General features: G+C 45.3%; 1 long non-coding RNA gene across 1 annotated transcript; it reads right to left on the reverse strand.

The window, feature by feature from the left end:
• Positions 1–4,096: 4,096 nt before the first annotated feature.
• Positions 4,097–10,545, reverse strand: LOC117040234. Its single transcript, XR_004425832.1, has 3 exons — positions 10,501–10,545; positions 8,711–8,764; positions 4,097–4,200 (listed from the first exon to the last, which is right to left on the reverse strand). It is a non-coding gene; the product is annotated as an uncharacterized LOC117040234 (long non-coding RNA).
• Between the last annotated feature and the right edge of the window lie 4,260 nt (positions 10,546–14,805).

The following is a 14,805-nucleotide window of genomic DNA, read 5'->3' on the forward strand; positions in this document are numbered from 1 at the left end:
GGGCAAACCTGCCCATTTTCATTTCTCCCCCTCCCCCCCCCCATCTTCAGTTGATTTGCATTAGGGAAAAAATGTCCCTAGGAAATTTCACCAGCCTTTGAGTGGAAAATTTCTCTCAAACATATTTTGGTATGAATTTTTACTAATAGACACATATACTAACTATAACACATTTTAATGCATGCTTTACACCAGGCACAGGCAAACTCGGCCCTTTTGTTGCAGGACACTCTTGTTCTTCCGGTTATGAATTTGTGAATATATTAATTTTGCAAATTGGGGACCAAACATTAGCTCAGGTATGTGGAAGCAGTAAGGCTGTGTGTGCGTGTGTGTGTGTGTGTGTGTGTGTGTGTGTGTCTATCTTGATTTCTTGAATCCCTTGAAAGTCACCAGTAGGGGGACCTCTTATGTCATTGTTATTCTCTGTGAAAATATGGGAGATGCATGGGAGAAAGCAGAGGATTGAACACCAGGTAGCAACTAAAACTGTTATCCTGACTCCACTTACCTGGAAGTAAGCACCACTTAAGTCCACTAGGACTTACCCTTGAGTTAAGATTGAGTTAGGATTATGCTGAAAGTAGGGATGAGTGAATCTGTCAATTTCAGTTTCTATCACTTTCTCATTTTTTCGAGTCTTAACTTTAGTTCTTCGTGTTTCTCCCTCAACCCTAGATGTAAGTTCGCATTAATAAACACTGATATTGCCACTCTGGCTAAATGGTCTCTAGTTCACGCAAGCTTCTGTGGCAAATAAATCCCTGGGAATCTTAAGCAGGTGTGGAGGAACCTATGGCGCTCCAGATGTTGCTGAACTACAACTCCCACCAGCACCAATCAGCATGGCTAATGGCTAGGGATCATGGGAGCTATAGTATAGCAGCGTCTGAAGGGCAAAAAAAGAAAAAAAAACCTTTAATGGTTCCACAATACTCTTGTCTGGTTTTGCTGCAAGCAGATGAGTATGGCTCCCCTTCCAGAACTTCTTAAATAGGTTTGGCTGTTACTGAATTGTTCCTTGCAATCTTGATTAGCTGTGGAGATATATTAGATTGCTTTTAAGCATGTTCAGTGTTTTTTAAATGCTTTTCTTGAAAAATAAAAATAAAATTATGTTGCTGCTTTGTTGTTCGCTGCCCTGGGAGGATTAAAAACTTAATAAAACAAAACAAAAAACCCTTCCTTACTTCAGGTCCCTGAGGTCCAGCTACTCCTTTGGGCCCTGGAAACCCTGGAAACCCTAAAGCACCTCGAACCCCTGGAAATCCCCTGGTCCCTTGGAGGCCAAACGTACCCTGAAAAAGAGGAAAATGGGATACCTAAATCATTTGTGGAGGTTTAGGAACAACAGACATCAGGATTATATCTAACTTATACAGTGCCAGATTTAGGGCAGTGTACCCACAGGGTGCTGAGCCGAGAGAATGCAAAATAATAGCAGCTGTACCAAAAGGAATTGTGGAAATAACAAATAGGGGAGGGAGGCAATTCTGTCCTTGCTCACGGTGCCATATTACCAAAGTCCACCTCTGAACTATACCAGTCCTTTGCTTCATCATACATGTATGGCTCATGTGCAAAACATCCATGCTGTATTCATAGAATCATAGAGTTGGAAGAGACCACAAGGGCCATCCAGTCCAACCAGCAGCAGCAGCAGCAGCAGCAGCAGCAATCATAATGCTGCCTTTGGAGGCATACCTAGGCTTCCTTGCACCCTTGGCAACAAACTGTATCAACACCAGTGAAGCCAGGAGAGACCATAGACCAGAAACTCAGAAAGTTAGCCTTTGTTGCCTTTTGCACTCCCACCAGTGACTTCCTCTGTGACCATCAGGGTTGGGTCTGCTCTGCTCCGTCTTCCTCTGGAGAGCCAGTGTGGTGTAGTGGTTAAGAGCGGTAGACTCGTAATCTGGGGAACCACGTTCGCTTCCCTGCTCCTCCACATGCAGCTGCTGGGTGACCTTGGGCTAGTCAAACTTCTCTGAAGTCTCTCAGCCCCACTCACAGAGTGTTTGTTGTGGGGGAGGAAGGGAAAGGAGAATGTTAGCCGCTTTGAGACTCCCTAGGGTAGTGATAAAGCGGGATATCAAATCCAAACTCCTCTTCCATATCCTCCAGCTCCTCCTCCTCTGTTGGTCCATCTGCCTGCCTATCTTCCTGCCTCCCTCACTCCACTCGCTGCTTTCCCTTCTGCCTCCCCGTTCCCTGCCTCCCCCCCTTTTCCCTCTTTCTGCAACTCTCAGCCACTCTCTCTGTCATTATTCCCTCTGAGCCCTGCTGGGCACTCTGCTTACACTTCTAATAGCACTGCCGGCCAACTAGGGAGGGCCTCTTGTTGTTGCAACAGCCCATGGCAGTAACCAGATTCCTCTGCTGAGGCACCCAGAGGATTCTGTGTGCCTTGACTGGCCACCCAGAGCAACAGAAGAGTGGCCTGGGGAGCACACATAGGGGTGGGTGGGCTACTAGCCACTCTGAACAAGGGGGAGAGATGTAATTTTTCTCTCCCCCCCCCCCCGGGCCTGCATCCTTGGGGGGGGGGGGCAAACTTACACAACCCCTAGGTATGTCCCTGCCTGCCTTACATCAGGTCATAAAAAATTTGTCTACCTAGCCCAGGATTGGAGACTCTTCAGTAGAGGCTGGCACAGCCCTACCACCCTCAGTCTGCTCTCACCTGCCTGCCATCTTACTTACAACTAGTGAAGCGGTGGTTCTGCCAATCATTGGCTCTGGCACCACCTACTGTTGGTCTCCCTGCCTTCCATGCTACCAGTCCCAATGGGCACCGGGGACCCAAAGAGAGGACTTTCTTCAGCTGGCTGAGGACAGGAATTGGATACTTTCTGCATACAATGCATTTGTTTCTTGCTCAGGGGAGTAGGCAGCATGCAACAATATCAAAAAGGGAACCTTGCACTGGAATAACTGCTACAAATCCCCAGGCATGAGATGTTACCATACCTGGCCACCTTTGGGTCCCGGGTCCCCTTTTAATCCCTTTGGTCCTTTGGTCCCCTGGAAGAGTAGAGGTTAAAATGAGAGGGTCATTGAGAACAGGCAATAGCATGACCTGGTCATCCCTTAGTGCAGGAGTGGGGAGCCCTTTTCCAACCCAAGGGCTCCGGCCCCTTGGGGGTAAACCTTCCAGCCAGTGGTGGAAGGAGCAAGAGTAAAAAAAAAATGGGCGGAATAACAAACGCAACTCATACTTTTGTACATCCCAGTCACAGAAAAGTCAGTATCATCTATGTGTGCGCACACCTGTCTCCAGGCTCCATCCAGGCAAGCAAGCAAGAGGCATCACCATAGTTCAAGAAAGCATTCCAGCTGACAGAGTGAAGCATCATGAAGGGTGTTGGGCAGATCTCATGGGGAGATGGGTGTGAAACATAGGGAGAGGCCTGAGGGCCAAGCTGAGAGGCCCCATTAATGCCTCGGCAAATCCAACTTTTGAATTGCACTCTCTTCTTTGTTTATTCCAGGCATGGGCAAACTCGGGCCTCTAGACATTTTGGGACTACAACTCCCATCACCCCTCACTAACAGGACCAGTGGTCAGGGATGATGGGAGTTGTAGTCCCAACATCTGGAGGGCCGAGTTTGCCTATGCCTGGTCTATTCCTCAGTGGGGCTGAATTTTCAACCAAGCCATTTCTTTGGGGTTGAGATGGAACTTCTCAAATACTGACAAAATTTAGTGTGTGTGTGTGTGGGGGGGGAACCACCAAATTACATACTGATGCTGAAATGTAGGAAGTTGAACTGAAGATTTGAAAAAGGGGGATCTGAGAAAAAATGTAATTGACATATTCCTGCATCCCTATCCCAGACGAATCAGAATGATACCATTGCTCCTTGGTTTCAAGAAAATGCATATTTTTGGATAAAATAATGTGTGTATAAATGCATATTTTAGGGACAATGTATACAAAAATTCATATCTTGTGATGGGTGGGGAAGTTGATAAAAGCTGATGCCGATTTTCATGCGTTTAAAAAAGAAGACTGAGGTGAAAACAGGACAGAGTGGATTTTGCATTGAACACATGTGACACTGACATCAACCAGAAACAGAGTGCTCTGTTCATTGCTATTACTTTCATCTCACTGAACATTTATTTCAGGTGGGGAAAGCAAAGCCACTTACATGGTCCCCAGGGGGTCCTTGAGGGCCCAGGCTCCCGGTCAACCCCTTAAATAGAGACAAAAGGTATTTTTTTATTTAAAAAAAGCCAAAGAAACTTTAAGACACATGGAATCTTGCCCTCACTTTCCCTCTACCCCCCTCTAGAACCCTACCCTTTCCACAATAAAACACACAAAAGCTCTAAGGCTGAGCTGGAAATTATTCAAGAAGTTTTCAATGCTCTGAAATTTGGGGAAAACCCCTCATCCTGTGACCATATATTTTGTTGGACACTGTGTTCTCTGGGGGTGGCAGCTTCCATTCCCCCTCCCCAAAGACACCTGAGAATGACCAATATCAGCTGCAAGCTGTGGAGAGAACAGTCTTGCCTCCCCATGAATAGTTCAGCAGGACCACAAAAATTGCTGAAATGATTACCCTCAGGAACGTTGCTACCTGCTAATGCATTGGTTCTCAAAAGGTGTGGTGTGCCATATTGTTGTGGCAGGAGAGGGTGGCAATCAAAGAAACATTTAAACATTTCAGAATAGTATAGTATAGTATAGTATAGTATAGTATAGTATAGTATAGTATAGTATAGTATAGTATAGTTTATTTTTTTGCAGAATATAGATAGATATCTTTTCAAAACCAAGCACTTCTAGGAGTTGCTTCTTTTTGCTTTCCAATGTATTTCTTATCAATAAAAAACTGGTGTGGCGTGAGTAAATTATTATTCTGAAAACATGGCCCAGAGAAAGAAGTTTGAGAGCTACTGCACTAATGGTACAGGAAAATTAATAGTATCTTAGAGTTAGAAGGGACCCCAAAGGTCTTCTACTCCAACCCCCTGCAGTACAGGAATCTCAGCTAAAGCATCCATGACAGATGGCCATGTGACCTCTACTTAAAAATCTCCAAGGAAGCAGAGTCCACCACCTCTCATGGGAGTCTGTTCCACTGCTGAACAGTTTTACTGTCAGAATCTCTCCCCCCCCCCCAATGTTTATTTGGAATCTCCTTTCTTGCAACTTGAAGCCATTGGTTCAAGTCCAACCATCCAGAGCATGTTCCCTCTTTCATGTGACAGCCATTAAGGTATTTAACTGGGGAAACATTTCGGCTCACCACTAGAAATCAGCACATACAAAATAGGCAGATCATCACCATCTCTCCATCTGCAGGAAAACTGGTGGGGTGTGTGACATGGGCATCGCCAGGATTTTTGCAAGGGGTGCAGGCTTTTGTTAGAGGGGGCAGAACCTCCGATTAGTATTGATTTGTATCAGCATCAGACTTTATTTTGGAATTTCAAGGTTGGTTATATATGGCTTCTGGGAGGTGAGGTATCTTTTGGTTTCACTGATTAAAAATTTCAGGGAACTGGCTAAATCTGCTTGGTGTTCTGTATCTTCCACGTGCTGTTTGGTGGTTTGTTTGTTTTTTGGCTTGTTAATACCCCATGTTGAGTAGAATCTGCAGGGTGAAGCCTAGAGTAGTTATTACGTTTATCACCGCACGTTTCCACGTCATTTGGAATCTGTCCTTAATAGTTAAGGGAGCAAGGCCACGCAGGAGGAACAATGGTCTCAGCCAGTAATTTAGTCTGGCGAACCATACTCTAGCCTCGATTCTTACGAATCCAGTTTCGAGACGTACGGTAACACTGGAGATGTGTTTAGGCACTTGTTCAGCTGATCTTAACAGTTTAGATTGTACCAGTTCTAATGGTGCGCAATTGGCAAAGGGGCCTAATCGGGCACCGTATGCAAGCTGCACAATGGATTTGGCCTCAAACAGTTTGAGGACTGCTAATATATATTGTCCAGCTTTAGTCCCGAGGTACCTGAGTATTGCATTTACGCTTCTCTGGACATTCCCTGCGACATAATCCCTGTGGGCTTTTCTGCTTCCCAAGGAGTGATGGGTTATACCCAAATATTTGAAGCAGGTGACCTGATCGATCTTATGGCCATCGATGAAACATGAGCGAGGTTTGGGACTTTTGGCAAAGACCATGATTTTGGTTTTCTGATAATTTAATTCTGGTTTGATCTCCTTGCAGTATGCTGCCAGTGTTTTCATAGCTCTTTTAAGGCCTATAGGAGTTATTGAGAAGGTGGCTGCATCATCTGCATAAAGCAGCACAGGAATATGCTTTCCTGATAGTTTTGGAGGGTGGAAGTTCATATTATGGAAGAGTTGTACCATATCATTTATATAGAAATTGAATAAAAATGGGGCCAATATACACCCTTCCTTGATGGCCTTTCTTGGCTTCGATTGTGTTAGATAGATGGCCCTGAGGGGTACATCGTACTTTTAGTGAGGTCCCATTATGTAGCGTGCATATTAAGTATAGCAGGCATCTGTCTAGTGTGGAGGTCTCCAATTTTTCCCATAGCTTAATTCTGGATATAGAGTTGAAGGCTGCTCTGAAGTCAATGAAGGTCACATAGAGGGAGGCAGTGTTACTAGATGAGTACTTGTCTATTAGGGGTTGAAGAACTAAACATTGGTCGATGGTTGAGTGGCCTTCTCTGAATCCTGCTTGCTCCTCTGCAAGTATACTTGCAGAGACTGATTGGTCTATAGTTGGTAGGATCCCCTTTCTTGCCTTTGTATATATATATATATTGGATGATAATTGAAAGTCCCCAGTCTTTGGGAATATAGGTGAAAATTAATGCTAGGGTAGGGGCACGGGAATCTAGGTTGTTTTTCATGACCTCTGTGGGTATTAAGTCTGCTCCTGGGGCTTTCCCCTGTTTCAGTTGAGCTACCAGGCTCTCCTGGTGCTACTTGAAGATGATGGGGACTGAACCTGTGGCCTTATGCACGCAGAGCAGATGCTAAACCACTGAGCTGCTGAACCACTGAGCTCCACGGCCCCTTCCCTGCAGGAGGAAATGCCTGGAGGGGATGTGAAGATGAATCGCCAGAAGGTCAGGAAAATTGTTACCACATTCAAGCTACCAGCTTGTGCAAGTGAGATGGGGCAGCCTCATTTCTCATTGTCAAGCATCTGTCACCTTGGGGCTTTGATCAGCTGATGGACAAGAGAAGAAGCAGAAACAGAAGAAGAAAGGGTGCAGAAACAGGGAACATTCCTGAGGAAACTGATCTGAGTTAGAACATCATCAGACCCAAGCTGGAAGGAAGGGTGGGTGAGGAATAACCCCCAAAATCTACACCTAATCAATCACACTTAAGTCTCCTGATGGTGATGCAAAACTCCCAAGGGAACTCATTTGTAGCCCGGGGGAGGGAGTCTAGCTAGAGGCAGAAAAAGGTCCCCCCCCCCCCAAAGTATATGCTCATAGCATACACACTCACAGGTAGGGCCAGATTTAGGTTTGATGAGGCCCTAAGCTACTGAAGGTAATGGGGCCTTTTATATGTCCAGCTGTCCTTTGTCAACAACAAATTGTCACTGTTTTTTGTGTTGAATATATGCTATATGGTAATTTATGGACCTAATGGGTACCTAAAGCCATTTGCACATAGCGAAATATGTATTTTATCATAAAATACGTATTTTATGTAGGCACCCTATATATAGAAATGAGCAAACCAGTGATATTTTAAGGAGCAGGCTAGCAGGCGGGGCCCATTACATCAAAGGAGCCTACACAACACAAAACACTGTTGGTGTATGCAGGTTTTAATTTATTTGTTTTTTATCTTATATTTCGTTTTTTTCTTTAATTTTTTTGGGGGGCCCCCAAGAGAGTGAGGCCCTAAGCTATAACTTGTTTAGCTTATACGTAAATCTGGCACTGCTCACAGGGACATAGGATGCTGTAAGACCACTGGCCCATCTGGCTCAGTAATGTCTGCATTGACTGCAGCAGCTCTCCAGGTTGTCAGATGTACCTAGGGATGGAGGGAATTGAACCCAGGATCCTCTGAAGGCAAAACATGTTGTGACAGATCCCCGATGGAACACTGCACTCAGCCACTTAGCAGAAGTTACAGCCACACCATACATGGCTTCCATGTAATGCACATGGCTCCCACCAAAGAATCCTGGGAACTGTAGTTTGTTAAGGGGTACAGGGAATTGTAGCTCTGTGACAGGCAAGCTGCAGCTTTCAGTATCCTTTCGCAGTGGCGGAGCTATGCTTCCTGGACATCACAGTCCAGGGGTAGAGGGGTAGGGAAGCTGCCGCCCACTCCCTTACTGCTATCCGCCCCTGGGTCAGGCCTGACCCAGTGGTGTAGCTGCTGTGGCTGGGTGCAAGGTGCACCACAGCCAAGGAGGGTGGGTGGCATCATTGCTACCCACTCTCCTGCTTTCCTCCCCTGGGTCAGCCCTGACCCAGGGGCACAGCCGTGGGAAGGCACGAGCACAGAAGTGCACTGCTCTGGTTTGCCAGAAGTGGCTTATTCATGTTGGCCACATGACCCGGAAGCTGAACGCCGGCTCCCTCGGCCAGTAAAGTGAGATGAGCACCACAACCCCAGAGTCATCCGCGACTGGACCTAAAGGTCAGGGGTCCCTTTACCTTTAAAAGGAGAACAGCTAGTACACTTGGAGAACACCATTTCCCTCTATGCAGATTTCAACACATACCATTAGGCCATCTCGTCCATGCACCCCTCTTAGGCCAGAAAGACCACCTTCTCCCTGAAACATGACAAAGGAAGCAAAATGTTAGGGATTGCAAGCATGGAGAAAACAGCACACACAAACACAAGAAGCTATCTTACGATGTCAGACCACTGACCTAAATAGTTCAGTTTTGTCTACACTGGAAGTTCCCCCGGTCTTTTCCATGCCTACACAAAGATGCCAGGGATTGAACCCAAGACCTCCTGCATGCAAAGCCCTCTGCATCAGCTGCACATCTGTTTTATTTCTCATTCCTTTGGCACTGGGATTTAATTATTTATACCAGGAGTGGAGAATCTGTGGCCTTCCAGATGTTGCTGGACTTCACCTCCCACCATCCCTGACTACTCACCATGCTTGGCAGGAGCTGGTGGGAATTATAGTCCAACCACATCTGGATGGCTACAGGTTCCCTACTGCTGATACATGCCTCTGGGTACCAGTTTCTGGGAATCGTGAGTGTGCTCTTGCATTTACACATGCCTTGCAGGCTTCTGGCAGGCACCTGGTAGGCCACTAGGAGATGTGGATACTGGACCAAATCTAGATGCAGTTACAGGTGGGTAGCCGTGTTGGTCCGCCATAGTCAAAACAAAACAAAAAATTCTCTCCAGTAGCACCTTAGAGACCAACTGAAGAAGTGTGCATGCACACGAAAGCTCATACCAAGAACAAACTTAGTTGGTCTCTAAGCTGCTACTGGAAAGAATTTTTTGTTTTGTCAAATCTAGATGGACTCTTACATTTTGGGCTTTAAGAAAACAACCATCCAAACTTGTTTTAAACACTTCTTTGAATCCTTGCGGGCTAATTAAGCTATGCAATTTACTCCCACAAGATGTAGTGACTGTGACTGATGTGGACCATCTTTAAAAGAGGATTAGACAAATTCATGGATAATATGGCTATCAAAGGGCTACTAGTTATGATAGCTATTGTTCTACCTCCACTGTCAGATGTGATATGCCTCCCAAAACCAGTTGCTGGAAATCAGGGGTGGGAGGGGGAGAGGACTGCTGTCACACTGAATCCAGCTTGTGGGCTTCCTATGGGGCGTCTGGTTGATCACTGTGAGAACAGAATGCTGTAATAGATGGGCTTTTCACCTGATCCAGCAGTGCCCTTTTTATGTGCTTAGGTTCTTATAAATTTAGCAAAAATAATAAAGGAACAGAAGGAGAGTCAGGCCATTGGTGAATCTAGTCCAATATCCTATTCTCACAGTAAAAAGGTAAAGGGACCCCTGACCATTAAGTCCAGTCACGGACGACTCTGGGGTTGCGGCGCTTATCTCGCTCTATAGGCTGAGGGAGCTGGCCTACAGCTTCCGGGTCATGTGGCCAGCATGACAAAGCCACTTCTGGCGAACCAGAGCAGCGCAGGGAAACACCGTTTACCTTCCCACCGGAGCAGTACCTATTTATGTACTTGCACTTTGATGTGCTTTCAAACTGCTAGGTTGGCAGGAGCTGGGACCGAGCAATGGGAGTTCACCCCGTTGCAGGGATTCGAACTGCCAACCTTCTCTTCAACATAAAGAAAAGTGGACAAAAAAGGTTCCAATAACATCTTTGTTAGGCAGAAGATACTGTGCCTCAGGGCAGTGGGGATGGACTATATTAAGAAAATTCTTTTCTTTCCTCACTGATGATTTTTGTGAAGATGGGAAAAACTGCCAATCAGTTATTGGGACAAAGAGCAACTCTTTGGTTGTTTAAAAGGAGAGGGGGTGGGGAAGATATTGTGCTTACTGGGTGTCCTTTGACTCCAGGGGGTCCATCTCTCCCAAAGGGACCCTAAAAAGAAAATTATTATATTACAGGATGAACAGATGGACAGTAAAAGTGGATCCTGCAAGCTGTTACAAAACCACATACTACCTGGCTGGAAGGATAAACACAGACCATACACTTTTCAGTGAAGTGCTTTCTACACTTGAACATGTAGCTTGTTATCATCGATCTGGTTTGCACGTCTGTTTGGATATAAGGACTGTTTATATTAATATATATGATTGAATTAGGCTGGATGGATTATCCTTATTGTTAATGTGAGCTGATGCTGCTTTAAAATTTCTATTATATTTGCAATAAAGAAAAAAAAGGGTTGTTTCAAAGGATCACCATTCAGCAAGACATCTGGAGGATTGTGTCCCACGTCTCTAAGGAAGGTATGGACCACTCACCTGTAATCCCCTGAGTCCTTTGGGCCCATGCCTCCCTTCCAAGCCTTGCGGGCCCTAAAGAGAGTGAAAGGAAGTCCCAGATGTGGTACAAGACCAGGTGAAGGGTATGCAAAAGGGTATGCCTGTAACTTTAGTGTTTTCTACCCAAATAACATTTTTTAAAAAATCAAATATTTAACTACTCCATCAGAGCCGCCAATTTCAGGCAGATTAGAAAGAGCAGTGCATAGGATTTGGAAGGAAAGCACACCTGTATCAGCAAAGAAAGAAAGTGTGCTGCACAAGGAGGATGAGGCTTCAGGAAGCAGGTTTTGGGAGGCCATTAAGTGAAAAGCAAATCATCAATGATTTAGTTCATGATTAAGTATTTTCTTTCTGAAGAAACAGAACAGAACACAAGGGGGCAGGGTGTATTTTGCTTTTTTCTGCCTCAGGAAACCCAACACCCCTTGGGCATCTCAGCTCTGTTGCCATAGCAACTCCAGAAATGAGTACATACCTGAGGGCCTGGCGGGCCTGGCAGGCCTGAAGGCCCTGTTTCTCCCTGAAGGGGACAAAAATAAAAATAAAATAAAATAATCAACAACAACTTTCTCTCACACACAGTCACATTATAATACATAGATACATATACTTTTAGGGTGAGTAACCTTCTCTTGGTGGGAGTGGTGTGTTCATCCTTTTTAAGAAAAATCTAAACCTTTAAAACTAGGGATGGGGATCCTGTGCCCCCTCCCCTATTGTTGATGGACTACCAAGTCACCCCTGGCCATCAGCCATGCTGACTGAGACTACTGGGTGTTGGGAGTCCAACCACAACTGAAGGGGCCACAGTTTCTGCACCCCACCCCTCTTCTTACATGGAAATATTTCAGAGCCCATTCCCTTTTTCAGAGGACAGCACAAGTTGTGTTGATGTTTTTCAACATTTGCAGAGTGCTGGTTGCTACTTTAGAACTGGTAAGCAGAGCTGAAAATATGTTTTGGTTTCATTGCTTTTAACAAAGAAATCTAGTCGTGGGTATTCAACATGTACAGAGGAACAGAGAAAGGGAGAGGAGTTGTGAATGTTTTTGCAATGCGTCAAAGGGCAGGCGAACTTAGGCAACTTAGGTTGCAGATCAGGAGTGGAGAACCTTAATGGTTTGTCAACACTTGTCAAAATGTGGAATTTTTAATTGGACGCAGTAATGCTTCTCAATACCAGTTTCTGCAAAGCACAGGAGGGGAGAGTGCTCTTGTGCTCAGGTCCTGTCTGCAAGTCTACCACTGAGGAATATGGTTGTGGTCTATGAGAACAGGATGTTGAACTAGACGACCCATTGGCCTGATCCGGCATGTTGTTCTTCTCTTAATCTTACATCAACTTATCCCTCCCCTGCCGACCTCCCGCCTGACTTCTGTTCAGATAATTTCTCTGAGGATGAAATTTTGCATTTGCACCCCTCAATATCCCCAGATAACTTACCTGGGAGCCATTAACTCCTTGCACTCCAGTCAGTCCCGGTTGCCCCAGCTCACCCTATAAACACCAACACAGATAAGGTGACTGAATTTGTTTTTGTGCAATTAAAAAAAATATTTATCGACAGGTGATATTTAACTGTAAATATCTCCTGAAGCAGAATCTGAGGCAAATTTGGAGGACTCTGCTAAAGGGAAACTTTGTGAGGAGCATTTTTTTTTTACATGCATGAAATGAAACAAAAAACAAAAAGCATTAACATACAGCTGTGATGAGCATTATTGTCATGTTCTGAAACAATGCTGGACCCCAGGATGAAAGTAGTGAAAGGCCTGAGGCAAGACTGGGCAAAGGTTAGTTTGACTGCAGCTAGCTCTGAGTGAGCAACTTGCTCCAACAAAGTTTAGGAGGAAACGGAACCTTTTGTGCCTCTGTCTCCATACTTCCTACCTGCTGCCTTGAGGGACATTTTTGGGAGAAGAGAAGGCTAAGGAGTAAATCCTATGCAAATCTAGAGTGCAGTCCCTAAGAGTCAAGGACTGGGCAGAGAAGAAATGGTGGAAACAGCTTCCCCATCCTGAGCCTTCCAGCGATGAGGAAGAGGAAGACAGCGTAGATTTACAACAGGGGTCTGAGGGAGGTAGCAGCTCAGAGGCAGATGAGGAGAAAAGTTAGGAAATCCTGGGAGAGCCAGAACAACACCCAGCTAACACATTGTCATTAGAAAGCATACCAGACCCTCCATCTCCCAGAACCCAGTGAGCCTTAAAAGTAGGAGAGCAAAGAGCTCAAAGACAGAAACTTTTCCTTGTTTCTATATTTTCCTGGGCAACCAGCTGGGAGCTGCTGACAGCATCCTGACACTAAGATGGTTGGTTGGCACCTTGTATGCCTCCTTTCGACACCTCCAGCAGCCGAGCTAATGCCAAATGTATTGCTCTGCTTTCCATTAGACCACATCAGTGAGACCAAGAGGGGGTCTTCTCATCTGGGCAGCCCAGGACCTCCATACACACTGCCCAGGCGTGCCACTTCGGTGCTGCGGAAGGCAGCAGTTATGAGTTACCGATGTCTGCCGCCACAGCATGCACTATGATTCTCTAATAGTTTGACATCATTGCTGGAGGCGCACTCCATTGTTTCTTGTGACAGAATGATGCCAGCAACTCCATACTCCCTTCTCCAAGCTCCACCCCCTTGAGAGATCTTCAGAGCCTTCAAGGGCACAACCCTCTGGCCTAAATATAGACATTCTTCCTGTATTCCACTGATTCTCAAAAGTGCTGGATTGGTGATGTGCAGTGGGAACTTTCCTCATAAGGGATCTTCTCTGTCCTCTTGATCATATGGGCCATCTTTTTATGGATCTTTTCCAATTCTACAGTATCCTTTTTGAAGTGAGGTGATTAGAACTATACACAGTGTAGTCCAACCATAGATTTGTATAAAGTATATCAGCAGTTTTATTTTCAATTCCTTTCCTAATGATCTCTAGCATGGGATTTGCTTATTTTACAGCTGCCCAAAGCTCTTAAGTTCTTTCCACACTTGCCCTATATAAACTGATGGGCAAGGAGAGTCATAGAATCATAGAATCATGGGGTTGGAAGAGACCACAAGGGCCATCCAGTCCAACCCCCTGCCAAACAGGAAACACCATCAAAGCATTCCTGACAGATGGCTGTCAAGCCTCCGCTTAAAGACCTCCAAAGAAGGAGACTCCACCACACTCCTTGGCAGCAAATTCCACTGTCAAACAGCTCTTACTGTCAGGAAGTTATTCCTAATGTTTAGGTGGAATCTTCTTTCTTGTAGTTTGAATCCATTGCTCCGTGTCCGCTTCTCTGGAGCAGCAGAAAACAACCTTTCTCCCTCCTCTATACGACATCCTTTTATATATTTGAACATGGCTATCATATCACCCCTTAGCCTTCTCTTCTCCATGCTAAACATACCCAGCTCCCTAAGCTGACCCTCATAAGGCATCGTTTCCAGGCCTTTGACCATTTTGGTTGCCCTCCTCTGGACACGTTCCAGCTTGTCAGTATCCTTCTTGAACTGTGGTGCCCAGAACTGGACACAGTACTCCAGGTGAGGTCTGACCAGAGCAGAATACAGTGGTACTATTACTTCCCTTGATCTAGATGCTATACTCCTATTGATGCAGTCCTAATGGAAGATCTGAACTACAGACTGATTACTATCATGGCTTCTCCCAAAGAATCCTAGAAACTGCTAGACAATATTTGTATCCTTCAAAAAATTACAGTTCCGAGAATTCCTCAAGGAGAGTAATATATTATCCAAACAGTACTTAAATCTGTATTATATACATTCCCGGAGTCTGGAAATTGGGTTAGATAATTTTTTCAACCCCCCCCTCATGACTCAACAGTCCCATCATCA

This window comes from Lacerta agilis, chromosome Z (assembly GCF_009819535.1).
Source record: "Lacerta agilis isolate rLacAgi1 chromosome Z, rLacAgi1.pri, whole genome shotgun sequence".
In the NCBI taxonomy this organism is placed as follows: Eukaryota; Metazoa; Chordata; class Lepidosauria; order Squamata; family Lacertidae; genus Lacerta; species Lacerta agilis.